Source organism: Tenrec ecaudatus, chromosome 11 (assembly GCF_050624435.1).
Source record: "Tenrec ecaudatus isolate mTenEca1 chromosome 11, mTenEca1.hap1, whole genome shotgun sequence".
In the NCBI taxonomy this organism is placed as follows: Eukaryota; Metazoa; Chordata; class Mammalia; order Afrosoricida; family Tenrecidae; genus Tenrec; species Tenrec ecaudatus.
Window position 1 is genome coordinate 118,357,312 of NC_134540.1, and position 24,368 is coordinate 118,381,679.

Below are 24,368 nucleotides of genomic sequence, written 5' to 3' on the forward strand. Positions count from 1 at the left end.
TATACACAGTCCTGAGTTATGACCGGCCCCATCCTGACGATTCTCACATGAGGCACTTCTGACCGAAGTCAAATACCTCATGATACTAGCTTTTCTTTTTTTTTCCACAGGTAGTTAAAAGACTTTATTAAGAAGGCTTTGAAGTCAAAAGTAACACTCTTGATAGAATTTTCTTTCATCCTTTAAGTCGGCTCTGCAAATATATAATCAGTGATTTAGCTGTAAGATCAAAGATACGTTAATTTATTTAAGATAAAATATATTTTAGTTCTTAAAATTTATTCCGTAAAGAACATATTTCCCTATAAATTCCCTAATTATACAAAAGAGGTAAAAAATAAACACAAAATATAAAATCCCCAACAAAACAGTAACTGAACATCGTTTTAAAAATTGTAAAAAACTAACAAGAGAAACTAATGTGTGTGTTTGTTAATATTAAAAAAAGTGAAAAATCTCTGGATGGGGGACTCCCACCCCCTAGCTTTACATATCTCACCTTCATCAGACTGTGGGGCTTGAATACTTTGGATATAAACTTACAGCTACAATGGTATTAGATGTGTGTGGTATAGCATGGGTGCATGCTACTTATGATAAACTTTCTAAAAACAGAAAGTGAAGCAGATGTTCATAATGCAGCTCATCATAAGTATAATACAGCACAACACTGAGATTGTGTTTACTGGGTCTTTGAACTGATATGAGCCAATTGAGATGTGGGATGATGAACTGAATGTGAAATTGACCTGTTTTTTAAAAGCTTGAATGATCTGGAAGGCTAAATGGAATGGGAAAAAGTATGGTTTCAATCCTTGGAATAGTGATTTGGGGACCTTTCAGGAACCTGTTTCATGACGCCAATTTACTTCCAACACTGTGTATAGTGACACACATTCAATGAAGCAAGTGCTTCACTGCCAATTGTGAGCCGGTTCTATGACTGCCTACTCAGCCTATCCAGACATTTCCTTGTAAACTGGCATTATATTTTTTTAGCCAAATAAGTTTCTAATGGCTAATTTATTCAGTTTCCATAAAACACATTATTTAATAACACTTTTTTAATCTTCACAAATGAAAATGTGGTTCTAAAGTATAATCACCAAGGTTATTAGGTAAAAGGGACTGCAGGACACAAGGTACTAGGAACTTCAGAAGCCTAGGGATTTGGGCGGAAACACTGATTGAGGCACACTAAGACACCGCTTGACGTGGAATAACCCTCATGTGGTCCTACGACATGTGATATCTAGGCAGTGAACCCTCCTACTCCGTCACAATCACCGACTCCTCAGAACTGTTTTGGAGTCAGGGGAGACTGCATATAAAGTCCCCAGAAAGGATCAGTGTCTAGGCTGGAGTCTGAACGCATCAATATATTAAAGATACTTGCTTCTGTTTGCATCACTTTTATCCCTATCATTCTTCTACTGCAGCCAAAACTCAGTCCCAGGGGGATGGCAACTACAGTAACCAGACTGTTCTGTCTGACTTCTACGTCTAGGACACATAGACCATCTGAATAAACCCCTTGATTCTGTGTCCCTCTCCTTCCCATAGACAAAACTGCAGCCAGCACCAGACCATAAACCTGCACACTAAAGGTTTGTCAAAAGTCTAGAAAGAGCAGTCAATACGCTGAAAATCTACCCTGCAGAAGAGAAGACACAGAATCAAAAGCTACAACTGAAAAAAAAAAGCTCCAGGTGTGTGTCATTCAGACAACCGATTCCAATGAAAACACTTGAGCTACTCACGGTGAAAATTGTTTTACTTCCATACTATTGTAATTCAAAAAGTTTCCCATATCTCACCTCCAAATATAACTCCAGCAGATTCAAGTTTATTAAGGAAGAGGCAATTATTCTGGTGTTTCCCCTGCACCGATTATGGAGCCTCACACAGTTTTACTATTCTCAGCTCATGCCTTAGATTTTCAACTATTTGAATGTGAAGGAAATCTTAACATGCCGCGTTTCACAGGGTGGCTTCATTGTTGCCTCACCCAGATTTACGTTTTTCATTGCTAGAGTGCCTTAACATGAGTTTTTTTTTTTTAATGGGGGGCGAGGGTTAAGGAGCATTATCATTTTCCATCATCAGTAGTTGATGGCAAATTTTACATCCTGCAGGTCCCCGTATACAATAATTACATTAAACAATGGAGCTTTCTGTATCTTCCTGTTTTTCACAACAGGTTATGCTCACTCATATTGTTAGCTTATCACGCCAAATGTCCAAGATGCACAGGTGGTGTTAATTGAAGGGCGGAATGATTCATTCATTGGTCACATTAGCATTGCAAGTTCTTGAGCATCTTGATTTTGAAATTCAGTAAAGTGAGATGATGCCTTAGCCAGTTAAATGCTACTCCTTCAAAACCTCACGTACACTCAGACATATCTGAGCAGAAGCCACATTATCTACGTGAAACAGCTTTGGGTGCTCCCCAGGTATATGCAGATGCCCACCAAATATGAGATTATTTTGCTTTCTCTGACTTGGCTCTTACTAGCAGTCAGCCTCATTCCATCTCTTTTGTAGATGGTTGTGGATTCTGGGGGGCCTATGGCATAATGGTGGGCTTATGAGATTAAAAAGACCTTTTAGGGAAGTTTCTTGATGTGCATTTAATATTTAATTACAACTCTCTTTTATACACGTGTGTCTGTGAATTTCCACATCTAAAGTGCACAGATAAACACATTCCCATAGCAGAGTTAACCTCCCTTCCGTCATGTCTATAGGTATTTCTCCTTCCTATGGGCAGCTGGACAGTAATTCAACTGGGAAACATGTGGTAAACCAGGACAATGGTGTTTCCCCAGCTTTCTGTGATGAGGGACCAGGACATTCTTTACCTTTATAAAAGTCTCCTGACACGTCCTCATGATATCTGTTTCTGGGATCATAGAGGCTTCCTCTTCCTTGGTTGGTCTTGTTGGTAGGTACTATCCAGTTGGTCTGCTTCAAAGCAACCGCAATGTACAGGACAAGGAAAGGCTTGCCAATCCTGGGCCACCCTCATATCTTTTTGATGTTTGAACCCATCTTTGAAGCCCCCGTGGCCATGCATCGTGCAAAAGACCTGGCTCTTTGTCACTGGCCCTCCCCTTTAGTCTGACCAGAAGTGTTCGTCATCTGGCCCTCTCTCTGGCAAGGTTCTGCCTTGGTTTACTAGTCCTTCACTACCTGACAGTGTTTCCATGATTAGCATAAGGTTTTCAGTGGTGTATTTCGTCATCCTCAGTGTGTCCTTCGTCTAGACACCCTGCTGCGCGCTTTGCCCTTTACATGACATTGCTGGCATTGGAAATAGCAGTGACCTGCACTCTGACTTTCCCTTCTGTACCTAGCTACAAATGGACAGATTTTAAACAGGTCACAGTTTATCACCGACCCATGTACCACACTTGAAGCAGCATTGGGGTAGATAATAAATCACGAGTAGTCCTGCACAAGGAGATGGAGCCCTCGTGTCTGAGTGGTTACAAACACCAGCTGCTCCAGGCGCACAAAAGGCGCTTTCAATTCCAGTAAAGAGTTAACAACCTCAGAAACCCAGATGGGCAGTTCTTTCCACCTGCAGCCACCCACACTGCATGTCTTTGTTGAGATGGAGGAGGACATTGTGGATTGGTGTGGGACATATGGGCTAATGTTGGACTTGTACACTTGGGCTGCACTGGTTTGGGATTTTTTCTCCATGTGCATTTACCCCTTATCTAAAGCTCTCTTTTATACATTTCAGTTTCTGTGGATTTATTTCTCTAATGTACTCAGACGAACACAAGTAATATAAGAAGAGGCAGGACACAAGTAAGCACCCGTTTCCGTTTGGGAAAGACACTAAACAGTGAAAAGCTATTTTCCAACAAGCCATCTCTGGGTGGCACAAACAGTTAAGTGCTCAATTCATAACTTAAACGATCATCTGAACCCATATCGTGGTACCTCAGAAGGCAGACCTGGTGGTTTGCTTTTGAACCCTCACAGAGCCTTGTAGCCCCTATCTAACAAGGTTCAGTTTGGCTCTGCACACCAGGTTTCAATGACTTGGAATCTACCCCACAGTAACTGTTTGGATGCAAGTATACTCAGTCCTGAGTTATGACCGGCCCCATCCTGACGATTCTGTCATGAGGCAGTTCTGACCGAAGTCAAATACCTCAAGATACTAGCTTTTCTTTTCTTATTTTTTTCCACAGGTAGTTAAAAGACTTTATTAGGAAAGATTTGAAGTCAAAAGTAACACTCTTGATAGAATTTTCTTTCATCCTTTAAGTCGGCTCTGCAAATATATAATCAGTGATTTAGCTGTAAGATCAAAGATACGTTAATTTATTTAAGATAAAATATATTTTAGTTCTTAAAATTTATTCCATAAAGTACATATTTCCCTATAAATTCCCTAATTATACAAAAGAGGTAAAAAATAAACACAAAATATAAAATCCCCAACAAAACAGTAACTGAACATCTTTTTAAAAATTGTAAAAAACTAACAAGAGAAACTAATGTGTGTGTTTGTTAATATTAAAATAAGTGAAAAATCTCTGGATGGGGGACTCCCACCCCCTAGCTTTACATATCTCACCTTCATCAGTCTGTGGGGCTTGAATACTTCGGATATAAACTTACAGCTACAATGGCATTAGATGTGTGTGGTATAGCATGGGTGCATGCTACTTATGATAAACTTTCTAAAAATAGAAAGTGAAGCAGATTGTCATAATGCAGCTCATCATAAGTATAATACAGCACAACTCAGAGACTGTGTTTACTGGGTCTTTGAACAGATATGAGCCAATTGAGATGTGGGATGATGAACTGAATGTGAAATTGACGTGTTTTTTAAAAGCTTGAATGATCTGGGAGGCTACATGGAAAGGGAAAAAGTATGGTTTCAATCCTTGGAATAGTGATTTGGGGACCTTTCAGGAACCTGTTTCATGATGCCAATTTACTTCCAACACTGTGGATAGTGACACACATTCAATGAAGCAAGTGCTTGACTGCCAACTGTGAGCCGGCTCTATGACTGCCTACTCAGCCTATCCAGACATTTCCTTGTAAACTGGCATTATCTTTTTTTAAGCCAAATAAGTGGCTAATTTATTCAGTTTCCATAAAACACATTATTTAATAACACTTTTTTAATCTCCACAAATGAAAATGTGGTTCTAAAGTATAATCACCAAGGTTATTGAGTAAAAGGGACTGCAGTACACAGGGTACTAGGAACGTCAGATGCCTAGGGATTTGGGCGGAAACACTGATTGAGGCACACTAAGACACCGCTTGACATGGAATAGCCCTCATGTGGTCCTACGACGTGTGATATCTAGGCAGTGAGCCCCCCTACTCAGTCACAATCTCCGACTCCTCAGAACTGTTTTGGGGTCAGGGGAGACTGCATATAAAGTCCCCAGAAAGGATCAGTGTCTAGGCTGGAGTCTGAACGCATCAATATATTAAAGATACTTGCTTCTTTTTGCATCACTTTTATCCCTATCATTCTTCTCCTGCAGCCAAAACTCAGTCCCAGGGGGATGGCAAATACAGTAACCAGACTGTGCTGTCTGACTTCTACGTTAGGACACATAGACCATCTGAATAAACCCCTTGAATCTGTGTCCCTCCCCTTCCCATAGACAAAACTGCAGCCAGCACCAGACCTTAAACCTGCAGACTAAAGGTTTGTCAAAAGTCTAGAAAGAGCAGTCAATACCCTGAAAACCTAGCCTGCAGAAGAGAAGACACAGAATCAAAAGCTACAACTGAAAAAAAAAAAAAAAGCTCCAGGTGGGTGTCATTGAGACAACCGATTCCAATGAAACACTTGAGCTACTCACAGTAAAAATTGATTTACTTCCATACTATAGTAATTCAAACAGTTTCCCATATCTCACCTCCCAATATAACTCCAGCAGATTCAAGTTTATTAAGGAAGAGGCAATTATTCTGGGGTTTCCCCTGCACAGATTATGGAGCTTCACACAGTTTTACTATTCTCAGCTCAGGCCTTAGATTTTCAACTATTTGAATGTGAAGGAAATCTTAACATGCCGCGTTTCAAAGGGTGACTTCAGTGTTGCCTCACCCAGATTTACGTTTTTCATTTCTAGAGTGCCTCAACATGAGTTTTTTTTTGGGTGGGGGGCGGGGGGAGGGTTAAGAAGCATTATCATTTTCCATAATAAGGTGTTGATGGGAAATTTTACATCCTGCAGGTCCCCGTATACAATAATTACATTAAACAATGGAGCTTTCTGTATCTTCCTGTTTTTCACAACAGGTTATGCTCACTCATATTGTTAGCTTATCACGCCAAATGTCCAAGATGCACAGGTGGTGTTAATTGAAGTGCGGAATGATTCATTCATTGGTCACTTTAGCATTGCAAGTTCTTGAGCATCTTGATTTTGAAATTCAGTAAAGTGAGATGATGCCTTAGCCAGTTAAATGCTACTCCTTCCAAACCTCACGTACACTCAGACATATCTGAGCAGAAGCCACATTATCTACGTGAAACAGCTTTGGGTGGTCCCCAGCTATATGCAGATGCCCACCAAATATGAGTTTATTTTGCTTTCTCTGACTTGGCTCTTACTAGCAGTCAGCCTCATTCCATCTCTTTTGTAGATGGTTGTGGATTCTGGGGGGCCTATGGCATAATGGTTGGCTTATGAGATTAAAAAGATCTTTTAGGGAAGTTTCTTGATGTGCATTTAATATTTAATTACAACTCTATTTTATACACGTGTGTCTGTGGATTTCCACATCTAAAGTGCACAGATTAACACATTCCCATAGCAGAGTGAACCTCCCTTCCGTCATGTCTATAGGTATTTCTCCTTCCTATGGGCAGCTGGACAGTAATTCAACTGGGAAACATCTGGTAAACCAGGACAATGGTGTTTCCCCAGCTTTCTGTGATGAGGGACCAGGACATTGGTTACCTTTATAAAAGTCTCCTGACACGTCCTCGTGATGTCTGTTTCTGGGATCATAGAGGCTTCCTCTTCCTTGGTTGGTCTTGTTGGTAGGTACTATCCAGTTGGTCTGCTTCAAAGCAACCGCAATGTACAGGACAAGGAAAGGCTTGCCAATCCTGGGCCACCCTCATATCTTTTTGATGTTTGAACCCATCTTTGAAGCCCCCGTGGCCATGCATCGTGCAAAAGACCTGGCTCTTTGTCACTGGCCCTCCCCTTTAGTCTGACCAGAAGTGTTCGTCATCTGGCCCTCTCTCTGGCAAGGTTCTGCCTTGGTTTACTAGTCCTTCACTACCTGACAGGGTTTCCATGATTAGCATAAGGTTTTCAGTGGTGTATTTCGTCATCCTCAGTGTGTCCTTCGTGTAGACACCCTGCTGCACGCTTTGCCCTTTACATGACATTGCTGGCATTGGAAATAGCAGTGACCTGCACTCTGACTTTCCCTTCTGTACCTAGCTACAAATGGACAGATTTTTAACAGGTCACAGTTTATCACCGACCCATGTACCACCCTTGAAGCAGCATTAGGGTAGATAATAAATCACGAGTAGTCCTGCACAAGGAGATGGAGCCCTCGTGTCTGAGTGGTTACAAACACCAGTCACTCCAGGCGCACAAAAGGCGCTTTCAATTCCAGTAAAGTGTTAACAACCTCAGAAACCCAGATGGGCAGTTCTTTCCACCTGCAGCCACCCACACTGCATGTCTTTGTTGAGATGGAGGAGGACATTGTGGATTGGTGTGGGACATATGGGCTAATGTTGGACTTGTACACTTGGGCTGCACTGGTTTGGGATTTTTTCTCCATGTGCATTTACCCTTTATCTAAAGCTCTCTTTTATACATTTCAGTTTCTGTGGATTTATTTCTCTAATGTACTCAGACTAACACAAGTAATATAAGAAGAGGCAGGACACAAGTAAGCACCCTTTGCCGTTTGGGAAAGACACTAAACAGTGAAAAGCTATTTTCAAACAAGCCATCTCTGGGTGGCACAAACAGTTAAGTGCTCAATTCATAACTTAAACGATCATCTGAACCCATATCGTGGTACCTCAGAAGGCAGACCTAGTGGTTTGCTTTTGAACCCTCACAGAGCCTTGCAGCCCCTATCTAACAAGGTTCAGTTTGGCTCTGCACACCAGGTTTCAATGACTTGGAATCTACCCCACAGTAACTGTTTGGATGCAAGTATACTCAGTCCTGAGTTATGATCGGCCCCATCCTGACGATTCTGTCATGAGGCAGTTCTGACCGAAGTCAAATACCTCATGATACTAGCTTTTCTTTTCTTATTTTTCTCCACAGGTAGTTAAAAGACTTTATTAGGAAAGGTTTGAAGTCAAAAGTAACACTCTTGATAGAATTTTCTTTCATCCTTTAAGTCGGCTCTGCAAATATATAATCAGTGATTTAGCTGTAAGATCAAAGATACGTAAATTTATTTAAGATAAAATATATTTTAGTTCTTAAAATTTATTCCATAAAGTATATATTTCCCTATAAATTCCCTACTTATACAAAAGAGGTAAAAATAAACACAAAATATAAAATCCCCAACAAAACAGTAACTGAACATCGTTTTAAAAATTGTTAAAAACTAACAAGAGAAACTAATGTGTGTGTTTGTTAATATTTAAAACAGTGAAAAATCTCTGGATGGGGGACTCCCACCACCTAGCTTTACATATCTCACCTTCATCAGTCTGTGGGGCTTGAATACTTTGGATATAAACTTACAGCTACAATGGCATTAGATGTGTGTGGTATAGCATGGGTGCATGCTACTTATGATAAACTTTCTAAAAACAGAAAGTGAAGCAGATGGTCATAGTGCAGCTCATCATAAGTATAATACAGCACAACTCAGAGACTGTGTTTACTGGGTCTTTGAACTGATATGAGCCAATTGAGATGTGGGATGATGAACTGAATGTGAAATTGACCTGTTTTTTAAAAGCTTGAATGATCTGGGAGGCTACATGGAAAGGGAAAAAGTATGGTTTCAATCCTTGGAATAGTGATTTGGGGACCTTTCAGGAACCTGTTTCAAGATGCCATTTACTTCCAACACTGTGGATAGTGACACACATTCAATGAAGCAAGTGCTTGACTGCCAACTGTGAGCCGGCTCTATGACTGCCTACTCAGCCTATCCAGACATTTCCTTGTAAACTCGCATTATATTTTTTAAGCCAAATAAGTTTCTAATGGCTAATTTATTCAGTTCCCATAAAACACATTATTTAATAACACTTTTTTAATCTCCACAAATGAAAATGTGGTTCTAAAGTATAATCACCAAGGTTATTGGGTAAAAGGGACTGCAGGACACAGGGTACTAGGAACTTCAGAAGCCTAGGGATTTGGGCGGAAACACTGATTGAGGCACACTAAGACACCGCTTGACATGGAATAGCCCTCATGGGGTCCTACGACGTGTGATATCTAGGCAGTGAGCCCTCCTACTCCGTCACAATCTCAGACTCCTCAGAACTGTTTTGGAGCCAGGGAAGACTGCATATAATGTCCCCAGAAAGGATCAGTGTCTAGGCTGGAGTCTGAATGCATCAATATATTAAAGATACTTGCTTCTGTTTGCATCACTTTTATCCCTATCATTCTTCTCCTGCAGCCAAAACTCAGTCCCAGGGGGATGGCAAATACAGTAAGCAGACTGTTCTGTCTGACTTCTACGTTAGGACACATAGACCATCTGAATAAACCCCTTGATTCTGTGTCCCTCTCCTTCCCATAGACAAAACTGCAGCCAGCACCAGACCTTAAACCTGCAGACTAAAAGTTTGTCAAAAGTCTAGAAAGAGCAGTCAATACCCTGAAAACCTAGCCTGCAGAAGAGAAGACACAGAATCAAAAGCTACACCTGAAAAAAAAAAAAAAAAAAAAGCTCCAGGTGGGTGTCATTGAGACAACCGAATCCAATGAAACACTTGAGCTACTCACAGTAAAAATTGTTTTACTTCCATACTATTGTAATTCAAACAGTTTCCCATATCTCACCTCCCATTATAACTCCAGCAGATTCAAGTTTATTAAGGAAGAGGCAATTATTCTGGTGTTCCCCCTGCACAGATTATGGAGCTGCAAACAGTTTTACTATTCTCAGCTCAGGCCTTAGATTTTCAACTATTTGAATGTGAAGGAAATCTTAACATGCCGCGTTTCAAAGGGTGACTTCAGTGTTGCCTCACCCAGATTTACGTTTTTCATTTCTTCAGTGCCTCAACATGAGTTTTTTTGGGGTGGGGGGTGTGGGTAGGGTTAAGAAGCATTATCATTTTCCATAATAAGGTGTTGATGGGAAATTTTACATCCTGCAGGTCCCCGTATACAATAATTACATTAAACAATGGAGCTTTCTGTATCTTCCTGTTTTTCACAACAGGTTATGCTCACTCATATTGTTAGCTTATCACGCCAAATGTCCAAGATGCACAGGTGGTGTTAATTGAAGTGCGGAATGATTCATTCATTGGTCACTTTAGCATTGCAAGTTCTTGAGCATCTTGATTTTGAAATTCAGTAAAGTGAGATGATGCCTTAGCCAGTTAAATGCTACTCCTTCCAAACCTCACGTACACTCAGACATATCTGAGCAGAAGCCACATTATCTACGTGAAACAGCTTTGGGTGCTCCCAAGCTATATGCAGATGCCCACCAAATATGAGATTATTTTGCTTTCTCTGACTTGGCTCTTAATAGCAGTCAGCCTCATTCCATCTCTTTTGTAGATGGTTGTGGATTCTGGGGGGCCTATGGCATAATGGTTGGCTTATGAGATTAAAAAGACCTTTTAGGGAAGTTTCTTGATGTGCATTTAATATTTAATTACAACTCTCTTTTATACACGTGTGTCTGTGGATTTCCACATCTAAAGTGCACAGATTAACACATTCCCATAGCAGAGTGAACCTCCCTTCCGTCATGTCTATAGGTATTTCTCCTTCCTATGGGCAGCTGGACAGTAATTCATCTGGGAAACACCTGGTAAACCAGGACAATGGTGCTTCCCCAGCTTTCTGTGATGAGGGACCAGGACATTGGTTACCTTTATAAAAGTCTCCTGACACGTCCTCGTGATGTCTGTTTCTGGGATCATAGAGGCTTCCTCTTCCTTGGTTGGTCTTGTTGGTAGCTACTATACAGTTGGTCTGCTTCAAAGCAACCGCAATGTACAGGACAAGGAAAGGCTTGCCAATCCTGGGCCACCCTCATATCTTTTTGATGTTTGAACCCATCTCTGAAGCCCCCGTTGCCATGCATCGTGCAAAAGACCTGGCTCTTTGTCACTGGCCCTCCCCTTTAAACTGACCAGAAGTTTTCATCATCTGGCCCTCTCTCTGGCAAGGTTCTGCCTTGGTTTACTAGTCCTTCACTACCTGACAGTGTTTCCATGATTAGCATAAGGTTTTCAGTGGTGTATTTTGTCATCCTCAGTGTGTCCTTCGTCTAGACACCCTGCTGCACGCTTTGCCCTTTACATGACATTGCTGTCATTGGAAATAGCAGTGACCTGCACTCTGACTTTCCTTTCTGGACCTAGCTACAAATGGACAGATTTTAAACAGGTCACAGTTTATCACCGACCCATGTACCAATCTTGAAGCAGCATTGGGGTAGATAATAAATCACAAGTAGTCCTGCACAAGGAGATGGAGCCCTCATGTCTGAGTGGTTACAAACACCAGCCGCTCCAGGCGCACAAAAGGCGCTTTCAATTCCAGTAAAGAGTTAACAACCTCAGAAACCCAGATGGGCAGTTCTTTCCACCTGCAGCCACCCACACTGCATGTCTTTGTTGAGATGGAGGAGGACATTGTGGATTGGTGTGGGACATATGGGCTAATGTTGGACTTGTACACTTGGGCTGCACTGGTTTGGGATTTTTTCTCCATGTGCATTTACCCTTTATCTAAAGCTCTCTTTTATACATTTCAGTTTCTGTGGATTTATTTCTCTAATGTACTCAGACTAACACAAGTAATATAAGAAGAGGCAGGACACAAGTAAGCACCCGTTTCCTTTTGGGAAAGACACTAAACAGTGAAAAGCTATTTTCCAACAAGCCATCTCTGGGTGGCACAAACAGTTAAGTGCTCAATTCATAACTTAAACGATCATCTGAACCCATATCGTGGTACCTCAGAAGGCAGACCTGGTGGTTTCCTTTTGAACCCTCACAGAGCCTTGCAGCCCCTATCTAACAAGGTTCAGTTTGGCTCTGCACACCAGGTTTCAATGACTTGGAATCTACCCCACAGTAACTGTTTGGATGCAAGTATACTCAGTCCTGAGTTATGATCGGCCCCATCCTGACGATTCTGTCATGAGGCAGTTCTGACCGAAGTCAAATACCTCATGATACTAGCTTTTCTTTTCTTATTTTTCTCCACAGGTAGTTAAAAGACTTTATTAGGAAAGGTTTGAAGTCAAAAGTAACACTCTTGATAGAATTTTCTTTCATCCTTTAAGTCGGCTCTGCAAAAATATAATCAGTGATTTAGCTGTAAGATCAAAGATACGTAAATTTATTTAAGATAAAATATATTTTAGTTCTTAAAATTTATTCCATAAAGTATATATTTCCCTATAAATTCCCTACTTATACAAAAGAGGTAAAAAATAAACACAAAATATAAAATCCCCAACAAAACAGTAACTGAACATCGTTTTAAAAATTGTTAAAAACTAACAAGAGAAACTAATGTGTGTGTTTGTTAATATTTAAAACAGTGAAAAATCTCTGGATGGGGGACTCCCACCACCTAGCTTTACATATCTCACCTTCATCAGTCTGTGGGGCTTGAATACTTTGGATATAAACTTACAGCTACAATGGCATTAGATGTGTGTGGTATAGCATGGGTGCAGGCTACTTATGATAAACTTTCTAAAAACAGAAAGTGAAGCAGATGGTCATAGTGCAGCTCATCATAAGTATAATACAGCACAACTCAGAGACAGTGTTTACTGGGTCTTTGAACTGATATGAGCCAATTGAGATGTGGGATGATGAACTGAATGTGAAATTGACCTGTTTTTTAAAAGCTTGAATGATCTGGGAGGCTACATGGAAAGGGAAAAAGTATGGTTTCAATCCTTGGAATAGTGATTTGGGGACCTTTCAGGAACCTGTTTCATGACAACAATTTACTTCCAACACTGTGGATAGTGACACACATTCAATGAAGCAAGTGCTTGACTGCCAACTGTGAGCCGGCTCTATGACTGCCTACTCAGCCTATCCAGACATTTCCTTGTAAACTCGCATTATATTTTTTAAGCCAAATAAGTTTCTAATGGCTAATTTATTCAGTTCCCATAAAACACATTATTTAATAACACTTTTTTAATCTCCACAAATGAAAATGTGGTTCTAAAGTATAATCACCAAGGTTATTGGGTAAAAGGGACTGCAGGACACAGGGTACTAGGAACTTCAGAAGCCTAGGGATTTGGGCGGAAACACTGATTGAGGCACACTAAGACACCGCTTGACGTGGAATAGCCCTCATGGGGTCCTACGACGTGTGATATCTAGGCAGTGAGCCCTCCTACTCCGTCACAATCTCAGACTCCTCAGAACTGTTTTGGAGCCAGGGAAGACTGCATATAATGTCCCCAGAAAGGATCAGTGTCTAGGCTGGAGTCTGAATGCATCAATATATTAAAGATACTTGCTTCTGTTTGCATCACTTTTATCCCTATCATTCTTCTCCTGCAGCCAAAACTCAGTCCCAGGGGGATGGCAAATACAGTAAGCAGACTGTTCTGTCTGACTTCTACGTTAGGACACATAGACCATCTGAATAAACCCCTTGATTCTGTGTCCCTCTCCTTCCCATAGACAAAACTGCAGCCAGCACCAGACCTTAAACCTGCAGACTAAAAGTTTGTCAAAAGTCTAGAAAGAGCAGTCAATACCCTGAAAACCTAGCCTGCAGAAGAGAAGACACAGAATCAAAAGCTACACCTGAAAAAAAAAAAAAAAAGCTCCAGGTGGGTGTCATTGAGACAACCGAATCCAATGAAACACTTGAGCTACTCACAGTAAAAATTGTTTTACTTCCATACTATTGTAATTCAAACAGTTTCCCATATCTCACCTCCCAATATAACTCCAGCAGATTCAAGTTTATCAAGGAAGAGGCAATTATTCTGGTGTTCCCCCTGCACAGATTATGGAGCTGCAAACAGTTTTACTATTCTCAGCTCAGGCCTTAGATTTTCAACTATTTGAATGTGAAGGAAATCTTAACATGCCGCGTTTCAAAGGGTGACTTCAGTGTTGCCTCACCCAGATTTACGTTTTTCATTTCTAGAGTGCCTCAACATGAGTTTTTTTGGGGTGGGGGGTGTGGGTAGGGTTAAGAAGCATTATCATTTTCCATAATAAGGTGTTGATGGGAAATTTTACATCCTGCAGGTCCCCGTATACAATAATTACATTAAACAATGGAGCTTTCTGTATCTTCCTGTTTTTCACAACAGGTTATGCTCACTCATATTGTTAGCTTATCACGCCAAATGTCCAAGATGCACAGGTGGTGTTAATTGAAGTGCGGAATGATTCATTCATTGGTCACTTTAGCATTGCAAGTTCTTGAGCATCTTGATTTTGAAATTCAGTAAAGTGAGATGATGCCTTAGCCAGTTAAATGCTACTCCTTCCAAACCTCACGTACACTCAGACATATCTGAGCAGAAGCCACATTATCTACGTGAAACAGCTTTGGGTGCTCCCCAGTTATATGCAGATGCCCACCAAATATGAGATTATTTGGTTTCTCTGACTTGGCTCTTAATAGCAGTCAGCCTCATTCCATCTCTTTTGTAGATGGTTGTGGATTCTGGGGGGCCTATGGCATAATGGTTGGCTTATGAGATTAAAAAGATCTTTTAGGGAAGTTTCTTGATGTGCATCTAATATTTAATTACAACTCTCTTTTATACACGTGTGTCTGTGGATTTCCACATCTAAAGTGCACAGATTAACACATTCCCATAGCAGAGTGAACCTCCCTTCCGTCATGTCTATAGGTATTTCTCCTTCCTATGGGCAGCTGGACAGTAATTCATCTGGGAAACACCTGGTAAACCAGGACAATGGTGCTTCCCCAGCTTTCTGTGATGAGGGACCAGGACATTGGTTACCTTTATAAAAGTCTCCTGACACGTCCTCGTGATGTCTGTTTCTGGGATCATAGAGGCTTCCTCTTCCTTGGTTGGTCTTGTTGGTAGCTACTATCCAGTTGGTCTGCTTCAAAGCAACCGCAATGTACAGGACAAGGAAAGGCTTGCCAATCCTGGGCCACCCTCATATCTTTTTGATGTTTGAACCCATCTCTGAAGCCCCCGTTGCCATGCATCGTGCAAAAGACCTGGCTCTTTGTCACTGGCCCTCCCCTTTAAACTGACCAGAAGTTTTCGTCATCTGGCCCTCTCTCTGGCAAGGTTCTGCCTTGGTTTACTAGTCCTTCACTACCTGACAGTGTTTCCATGATTAGCATAAGGTTTTCAGTGGTGTATTTTGTCATCCTCAGTGTGTCCTTCGTCTAGACACCCTGCTGCACGCTTTGCCCTTTACATGACATTGCTGTCATTGGAAATAGCAGTGACCTGCACTCTGACTTTCCTTTCTGGACCTAGCTACAAATGGACAGATTTTAAACAGGTCACAGTTTATCACCGACCCATGTACCAATCTTGAAGCAGCATTGGGGTAGATAATAAATCACAAGTAGTCCTGCACAAGGAGATGGAGCCCTCATGTCTGAGTGGTTACAAACACCAGCCGCTCCAGGCGCACAAAAGGCGCTTTCAATTCCAGTAAAGTGTTAACAACCTCAGAAACCCAGATGGGCAGTTCTTTCCACCTGCAGCCACCCACACTGCATGTCTTTGTTGAGATGGAGGAGGACATTGTGGATTGGTGTGGGACATATGGGCTAATGTTGGACTTGTACACTTGGGCTGCACTGGTTTGGGATTTTTTCTCCATGTGCATTTACCCTTTATCTAAAGCTCTCTTTTATACATTTCAGTTTCTGTGGATTTATTTCTCTAATGTACTCAGACTAACACAAGTAATATAAGAAGAGGCAGGACACAAGTAAGCACCCGTTTCCTTTTGGGAAAGACACTAAACAGTGAAAAGCTATTTTCCAACAAGCCATCTCTGGGTGGCACAAACAGTTAAGTGCTCAATTCATAACTTAAACGATCATCTGAACCCATATCGTGGTACCTCAGAAGGCAGACCTGGTGGTTTCCTTTTGAACCCTCACAGAGCCTTGCAGCCCCTATCTAACAAGGTTCAGTTTGGCTCTGCACACCAGGTTTCAATGACTTGGAATCTACCCCACAGTAACTGTTTGAATGCAAGTATACTCAGTCCTGAGTTATGATCGGCCCCATCCTGACGATTCTGTCATGAGGCAGTTCTGACCGAAGTCAAATACCTCATGATACTAGCTTTTCTTTTCTTATTTTTCTCCACAGGTAGTTAAAAGACTTTATTAGGAAAGGTTTGAAGTCAAAAGTAACACTCTTGATAGAATTTTCTTTCATCCTTTAAGTCGGCTCTGCAAATATATAATCAGTGATTTAGCTGTAAGATCAAAGATACGTAAATTTATTTAAGATAAAATATATTTTAGTTCTTAAAATTTATTCCATAAAGTATATATTTCCCTATAAATTCCCTACTTATACAAAAGAGGTAAAAAATAAACACAAAATATAAAATCCCCAACAAAACAGTAACTGAACATCTTTTTAAAAATTGTTAAAAACTAACAAGAGAAACTAATGTGTGTGTTTGTTAATATTTAAAACAGTGAAAAATCTCTGGATGGGGGACTCCCACCACCTAGCTTTACATATCTCACCTTCATCAGTCTGTGGGGCTTGAATACTTTGGATATAAACTTACAGCTACAATGGCATTAGATGTGTGTGGTATAGCATGGGTGCATGCTACTTATGATAAACTTTCTAAAAACAGAAAGTGAAGCAGGTGGTCATAATGCAGCTCATCATAAGTATAATACAGAACAACTCAGAGATTGTGTTTACTGGGTCTTTGAACTGATATGAGCCAATTGAGATGTGGGATGATGAACTGAATGTGAAATTGACCTGTTTTTTAAAAGCATGAATGATCTGGAAGGCTAAATGGAATGGGAAAAAGTATGGTTTCAATCCTTGGAATAGTGATTTGGGGACCTTTCAGGAACCTGTTTCATGACGCCAATTTACTTCCAACACTGTGGATAGTGACACACATTCAATGAAGCAAGTGCTTGACTGCCAACTTTGAGCCGGCTCTATGACTGCCTACTCAGCCTATCCAGACATTTCCTTGTAAACTGGCATTATACTTTTTTAGCCAAATAAGTTTCTAATGGCTACTTTATTCAGTTTCCATAAAACACATTATTTAATAACACTTTTTCAATCTCCACAAATGAAAATGTGGTTCTAAAGTATAATCACCAAGGTTATTGGGTAAAAGGGACTGCAGGACACAAGGTACTAGGAACTTCAGAAACCTAGGGATTTGGGCGGAAACACTGATTGAGGCACACTAAGACACCACTTGACATGGAATAGCCCTCATGTGGTCCTACGACGTGTGATATCTAGGCAGTGAGCCCTCCTACTCAGTCACAATCTCCTACTCCTCAGAACTGTTTTGGAGTCAGGGGAGACTGCATATAAAGTCCCCAGAAAGGATCAGTGTCTAGGCTGGAGTCTGAAAGCATCAATATATTAAAGATACTTGCTTCTGTTTGCATCACTTTTATCCCTATCATTCTTCTCCTGCAGCCAAAACTCAGTCCCAGGGGGAGGGCAACAACAGTTACCAGACTGTTCTGTCTGACTTCTACGTTAGGACACATAGACCATCTGAATAAAACCTTTGATTCTGTGTCCCTCTCCTTCCCATAGACAAAACTGCAGCCAGCACCAGACCTTAAACCTGCAGACTAAAGGTTTGTCAAAAGTCTAGAAAGAGCAGTCAATACCCTGAAAACCTAGCCTGCAGAAGAGAAGACACAGAATCAAAAGCTACAACTGAAAAAAAAAAAAAAGCTCCAGGTGGGTGTCATTCAGACAACCGATTCCAATGAAAACACTTGAGCTACTCACAGTGAAAATTGTTTTCCTTCCATACTATTGTAACTCAAACAGTTTCCCATATCTCACCTCCAAATATAACTCCAGCAGATTCAAGTTTATTAAGGAAGAGGCAATTATTCTGGTGTTTCCCCTGCACCGATTATGAAGCCTCAAACAGTTTTACTATTCTCAGCTCATGCCTTAGATTTTCAACTATTTGAATGTGAAGGAAATCTTAACATGCCGCGTTTCAAAGGGTGACTTCAGTGTTGCCTCACCCAGATTTAAGTTTTTCATTTCTAGAGTGCCTCAACATGAGTTGTTTTTTTTTTGGGGGGGGGGGGGGGAGGGGTAAGGAGCATTATCATTTTCCATCATCAGTTGTTGATGGGAAATTTTACATCCTGCAGGTTCCCGTATACAATTATTACATTAAACAATGGAGTTTTCTGTATCTTCCTGTTTTTCACATCAGGTTATGCTCACTCATATTGTTAGCTTATCACGCCAAATGTCCAAGAGGCACAGGTGGTGTTAATTGAAGGGCGGAATGATTCATGCATTGGTCACTTTAGCATTGCAAGTTCTTGAGCATCTTGATTTTGAAATTCAGTAAAGTGAGATGATGCCTTAGCCAGTTAAATGCTACTCCTTCCAAACCTCACGTACACTCAGACATATCTGAGCAGAAGCCACATTATCTACGTGAAACAGCTTTGGGTGCTCCCCAGTTATATGCAGATGCCCACCAAATATGAGATTATTTTGCTTTCTCTGACTTGGCTCTTACTAGCAGTCAGCCTCATTCCATCTCTTTTGTAGATGGTTGTGGATTCTGGGGGGCCTATGGCATAATGGTTGGCTTATGAGATTAAAAAGATCTTTTAGGGAAGTTTCTTGATGTGCATCTAATATTTAATTACAACTCTCTTTTATACACGTGTGTCTGTGGATTTCCACATCTAAAGTGCACAGATTAACACATTCCCATAGCAGAGTGAACCTCCCTTCCGTCATGTCTATAGGTATTTCTCCTTCCTATGGGCAGCTGGACAGTAATTCATCTGGGAAACACCTGGTAAACCAGGACAATGGTGCTTCCCCAGCTTTCTGTGATGAGGGACCAGGACATTGGTTACCTTTATAAAAGTCTCCTGACACGTCCTCGTGATGTCTGTTTCTGGGATCATAGAGGCTTCCTCTTCCTTGGTTGGTCTTGTTGGTAGCTACTATCCAGTTGGTCTGCTTCAAAGCAACCGCAATGTACAGGACAAGGAAAGGCTTGCCAATCCTGGGCCACCCTCATATTTTTTTGATGTTTGAACCCATCTCTGAAGCCCCCGTTGCCATGCATCGTGCAAAAGACCTGGCTCTTTGTCACTGGCCCTCCCCTTTAAACTGACCAGAAGTTTTCGTCATCTGGCCCTCTCTCTGGCAAGGTTCTGCCTTGGTTTACTAGTCCTTCACTACCTGACAGTGTTTCCATGATTAGCATAAGGTATTCAGTGGTGTATTTTGTCATCCTCAGTGTGTCCTTCGTCTAGACACCCTGCTGCACGCTTTGCCCTTTACATGACATTGCTGGCATTGGAAATAGCAGTGACATGCACTCTGACTTTCCTTTCTGGACCTAGCTACAAATGGACAGATTTTAAACAGGTCACAGTTTATCACCGACCCATGTACCACCCTTGAAGCAGCATTGGGGTAGATAATAAATCACAAGTAGTCCTGCACAAGGAGATGGAGCCCTCATGTCTGAGTGGTTACAAACACCAGCCGCTCCAGGCGCACAAAAGGCTCTTTCAATTCCAGTAGAGTTAACAACCTCAGAAACCCAGATGGGCAGTTCTTTCCACCTGCAGCCACCCACACTGCATGTCTTTGTTGAGATGGAAGAGGACATTGTGGATTGGTGTGGGACATATGGGCTAATGTTGGACTTGTACACAGGGCTGCACTGGTTTGGGATTTTTTCTCCATGTGCATTTACCCTTTATCTAAAGCTCTCTTTTATACATTTCAGTTTCTGTGGATTTATTTCTCTAATGTACTCAGACTAACACAAGTAATATAAGAAGAGGCAGGACACAAGTAAGCACCCGTTTCCTTTTGGGAAAGACACTAAACAGTGAAAAGCTATTTTCCAACAAGCCATCTCTGGGTGGCACAAACAGTTAAGTGCTCAATTCATAACTTAAACGATCATCTGAACCCATATCGTGGTACCTCAGAAGGCAGACCTAGTTGTTTGCTTTTGAACCCTCACAGAGCCTTGCAGCCCCTATCAAACAAGGTTCAGTTTGGCTCTGCACACCAGGTTTCAATGACTTGGAATCTACCCCACAGTAACTGTTTGGATGCAAGTATACTCAGTCCTGAGTTATAACCGGCCCCATCCTGACGATTTTGTCATGAGGAAGTTCTGACCGAAGTCAAATACCTCATGATACTAGCTTTTCTTTTCTTATTTTTTTCCACAGGTAGTTAAAAGACTTTATTCGGAAGGCTTTGAAGTCAAAAGTAACACTCTTGATAGAATTTTCTTTCATCCTTTAAGTCGGCTCTGCAAATATATAATGAGTGATTTAGCTGTAAGATCAACGATGCGTTAATTTATTTAAGATAAAATATATTTTAGTTCTTAAAATTTATTCCATAAAGTACATATTTCCCTATAAATTCCCTACTTATACAAAAGAGGTAAAAAATAAACACAAAATATAAAATCCCCAACAAAACAGTAACTGAACATCTTTTTAAAAATTGTAAAAACTTGGCAGGGGAGACACCATGATCAAGAAGGTGGTTTTCCCAGGGCGAGGCTTATCCATTGCACTCCGGATGTGCTGTACCCTGCGATTTCCCCAAATGTGGGAAACACGACTGCATATTTGTGGTAGTGGGAGACTGTGTTCGCGCTCTCCCCTGATTTAAAAAAAAATTGTAAAAAACTAACAAGAGAAACTAATGTGTGTGTTTGTTAATATTTAAAAAAGTGAAAAATCTTTGGATGGGGGAATCCCACCCCCTAGCTTTACATATCTCACCGTCATCAGTCTGTGGGCCTTGAATATTTGGATATATACTTACAGCTACAATGGCATTATATGTGTGTGGTATAGCATGGGTGCATGCTATTTATGATAAACTTTCTAAAAACAGAAAGTGAAGCAAATGGTCATAATGCAGCTCATCATAAGTATAATACAGCACAACTCAGAGATTGTGTTTACTGGGTCTTTGAACTGATATGAGCCAATTGAGATGTGGGATGATGAACTGAATGTGAAATTGACCTGTTTTTTAAAAGCTTGAATGATCTGGAAGGCTAAATGGAATGGGAAAAAGTATGGTTTCAATCCTTGGAATAGTGATTTGGGGACCTTTCAGGAACCTGTTTCATGATGCCAATTTACTTCCAACACTGTGGATAGTGACACACATTCAATGAAGCAAGTGCTTGACTACCAACTGAGAGCCGGCTCTATGACTGCCTACTCAGTGTATCCAGACATTTCCTAGTAAACTGGCATTATATTTTTTTAGCCAAATAAGTTTCTAATGGCTAATTTATTCAGTTTCCATAAAACACATTATTTAATAACACTTTTTTAATCTTCACAAATGAAAATGTGGTTCTAAAGTATAATCACCAAGGTTATTAGGTAAAAGGGACTGCAGGACACAAGGTACTAGGAACTTCAGAAACCTAGGGATTTGGGCGGAAACACTGATTGAGGCACACTAAGACACCGCTTGACATGGAATAGCCCTCATGTGGTCCTACGACGTGTGATATCTAGGCAGTGAGCCCTCCTACTCAGTCACAATCTCCTACTCCTCAGAACTGTTTTGGAGTCAGGGGAGACTGCATATAAAGTCCCCAGAAAGGATCAGTGTCTAGGCTGGAGTCTGAACGCATCAATATATTAAAGATACTTGCTTCTGTTTGCATCACTTTTATCCCTATCATTCTTCTCCTGCAGCCAAAACTCAGTCCCAGGGGGAGGGCAACAACAGTAACCAGACTGTTCTGTCTGACTTCTACGTTAGGACACATAGACCATCTGAATAAACCCTTTGATTCTGTGTCCCTCTCCTTCCCATAGACAAAACTGCAGCCAGCACCAGACCTTAAACCTGCAGACTAAAGGTTTGTCAAAAGTCTAGAAAGAGCAGTCAATACCCTGAAAACCTAGCCTGCAGAAGAGAAGACACAGAATCAAAAGCTACAACTGAAAAAAAAAAAAAAAGCTCCAGGTGGGTGTCATTCAGACAACAGATTCCAATGAAAACACTTGAACTACTCACAGTGAAAATTGTTTTACTGTTGTAACTCAAACAGTTTCCCATATCTCACCTCCAAATATAACTCCAGCAGATCAAGTTTATTAAGGAAGAGGCAATTATTCTGGTGTTTCCCCTGCACCGATTATGGAGCCTCAAACAGTTTTACTATTCTCAGCTCATGCCTTAGATTTTCAACTATTTGAATGTGAAGGAAATCTTAACATGCCGCGTTTCAAAGGGTGACTTCAGTGTTGCCTCACCCAGATTTAAGTTTTTCATTTCTAGAGTGCCTCAACATGAGTTGTTTTTTTTGGGGGGGGAGGGGTAAGGAGCATTATCATTTTCCATCATCAGTTGTTGATGGGAAATTTTACATCCTGCAGGTTCCCGTATACAATAATTACATTAAACAATGGAGTTTTCTGTATCTTCCTGTTTTTCACATCATGTTATGCTCACTCATATTGTTAGCTTATCACGCCAAATGTCCAAGAGGCACAGGTGGTGTTAATTGAAGGGCGGAATGATTCATGCATTGGTCACTTTAGCATTGCAAGTTCTTGAGCATCTTGATTTTGAAATTCAGTAAAGTGAGATGATGCCTTAGCCAGTTAAATGCTACTCCTTCCAAACCTCACGTACACTCAGACATATCTGAGCAGAAGCCACATTATCTACGTGAAACAGCTTTGGGTGCTTCCCAGCAATATGCAGATGCCTACCAAATATGAGATTATTTTGCTTTCTCTGACTTGGCTCATACTAGCAATCAGCCTCTTTCCATCTCTTTTGTAGATGTTTGTGGATTCTGGGTGGCCTATGGCATAATGGTTGGCTTATGAGATTAAAAAGATCTTTTAGGGAAGTTTCTTGATGTGCATTTAATATTTAATTACAACTCTCTTTTATACACGTGTGTCTGTGGATTTCCACATCTAAAGTGCACAGATTAACACATTCCCATAGCAGAGTGAACCTCCCTTCCGTCATGTCTATAGGTATTTCTCCTTCCTATGGGCAGCTGGACAGTAATTCATCTGGGAAACACCTGGTAAACCAGGACAATGGTGCTTCCCCAGCTTTCTGTGATGAGGGACCAGGACATTGGTTACCTTTATAAAAGTCTCCTGACACGTCCTCGTGATGTCTGTTTCTGGGATCATAGAGGCTTCCTCTTCCTTGGTTGGTCTTGTTGGTAGGTACTATCCAGTTGGTCTGCTTCAAAGCAACCGCAATGTACAGGACAAGGAAAGGCTTGCCAATCCTGGGCCACCCTCATATCTTTTTGATGTTTGAACCCATCTCTGAAGCCCCCGTTGCCATGCATCGTGTAAAAGACCTGGCTCTTTGTCACTGGCCCTCCCCTTTAAACTGACCAGAAGTTTTCGTCATCTGGCCCTCTCTCTGGCAAGGTTCTGCCTTGGTTTACTAGTCCTTCACTACCTGACAATGTTTCCATGATTAGCATAAGGTTTTCAGTGGTGTATTTTGTCATCCTCAGTGTGTCCTTCGTCTAGACACCCTGCTGCACGCTTTGCCCTTTACATGACATTGCTGGCATTGGAAATAGCAGTGACATGCACTCTGACTTTCCTTTCTGGACCTAGCTACAAATGGACAGATTTTAAACAGGTCACAGTTTATCACCGACCCATGTACCACCCTTGAAGCAGCATTGGGGTAGATAATAAATCACAAGTAGTCCTGCACAAGGAGATGGAGCCCTCATGTCTGAGTGGTTACAAACACCAGCCACTCCAGGCGCACAAAAGGCGCTTTCAATTCCAGTAAAGAGTTAACAACCTCAGAAACCCAGATGGGCAGTTCTTTCCACCTGCAGCCACCCACACTGCATGTCTTTGTTGAGATGGAGGAGGACATTGTGGATTGGTGTGGGACATATGGGCTAATGTTGGACTTGTACA

General features: G+C 41.2%; 1 non-coding gene across 1 annotated transcript; it reads left to right on the forward strand.

Moving 5' to 3' along the window:
- The first annotated feature begins 20,918 nt into the window (after positions 1 to 20,918).
- Positions 20,919 to 21,081, forward strand: LOC142461793 (U1 spliceosomal RNA). Its single transcript, XR_012786989.1, has one exon. It is a non-coding gene; the product is annotated as a U1 spliceosomal RNA (small nuclear RNA).
- Positions 21,082 to 24,368: the final 3,287 nt, after the last annotated feature.